Here is a 1547-nt window from a genome sequence, read left to right as displayed (position 1 = left end):
GGAAATCATTTAATTCATATGAAGAAAGTATTTACAAATGTGCATTTTCTTAATTTCATCATCATCATCATCATCAGGATAATTGCACTTTTCTTGCTACATCTTTTTCACTGGGACCAATGGATTGAAACACTTTTTCAGTATTCTGTCATAAGACCAGCTGATTTTGCTCCTTTTCCCAGATTAGCGTAACATCATTCAGACAAAGAAGAAAAGCAATATTGTCACATGCTGAAAGGGGTGGATGGGGAAGCGGGAAAAGCACATGTGTGGAATTTCTTGTCTGGAAATAGCATTTTTAGTGCACGTCAGCTAATCATGTCATGGATTTATTCCCAATGTATTTCAGGACATGTTTCCATCCTTTTTCCCCAGAACGCCAATTAACTGTCACGAAGGTGCCTCTTGGGACAACTTAGTTTTTTATGTTACTGTCAAAATCTTGAATTGCCTTTGGCATATATACCTGATTCTATCATGTCTTGCCACTATACTATATAAACCCTGTAGTCAGTCATATGATCTTAAAAGGGCCATGCATGCATGGTGGTTTTTTGCTTGTCAAAGTACTGTTTTGTGGGTCTGTTGAGGGTAATAGTTTGTCGGGCATGATATTGTTGAAGCAATTTATTTCAATGGACATGTCTCCTTTTGGAGTAGCAATATTGTTAGGGTGTTAAGCTAAGAATCTTGTTATCCTTTCATTGATGTGGCCCATTTCATTTTTAGTGCTTTTTAAAAAAATCAACTATACTTGTGGAAGAATTGAGGATAAGAAATTTATGTTGTTATGTTTGCTTGTGAAAGGGTCTGAGCTAATATGGATAGAAAAGTGTATTTACCAAGCTGATTAAATGGCACAAGATATAGCCGTTGGGGGATAGTTAGAGAGAAGTTACATTTAGAAAGCAATATATTCTGGTATCTCGAAGCAAACAAAATTGTAGCAGTGTAACCTATTCCAGACTGGCAGATAAACAGACATAGCAACGTCAGCATGTTTTTGATGCAGTGTTAGTTGGAAGTGAACCACATCCACCTCAAGTGGATCTTCGATTTGTTTTGCTACATTAGTAATACAATATTTTAAATAATTACTCCTACATTGTTTGGCCTCTTGATTCTTATTAAAATTAAATCAACTGAGTAAAACCTTGCCTTTTGATTTACCCAGATAGATGGTTGATTTGTCCATTTAACAACATAGGTTCTGATGCAGAAACGTTAAATGTTATAATATCACTCTTAGTTTTTAAGGCACCAAAACACTCCTTTGCATTTGCTGCCACAGAAGCTATTCTGGTATTTCCTGGATGCAAGAACATGGAGGGGAGAGCGGAGACTGTACTTAACAGAGGCCAGTCCTATGCCAACTTTCTACAGCCTGACATACCATAGAGCAGTGTTTCTCAACCTTGGCGACTTTAAATCCTGTAGACTTCAACTCCCAGAATCCCCCAGCCAGCATAGCTGGGAGTCTGGGAGTTGAAGTCCACAGGACTTAAAGTCGCCAAGGTTGAGAAACACTGCCAATAGAGGCTCTAAAA

This window comes from Thamnophis elegans, chromosome 1 (assembly GCF_009769535.1).
Source record: "Thamnophis elegans isolate rThaEle1 chromosome 1, rThaEle1.pri, whole genome shotgun sequence".
NCBI classification, from domain to species: domain Eukaryota; kingdom Metazoa; phylum Chordata; class Lepidosauria; order Squamata; family Colubridae; genus Thamnophis; species Thamnophis elegans.
This window is presented reverse-complemented; position numbering follows the sequence as displayed.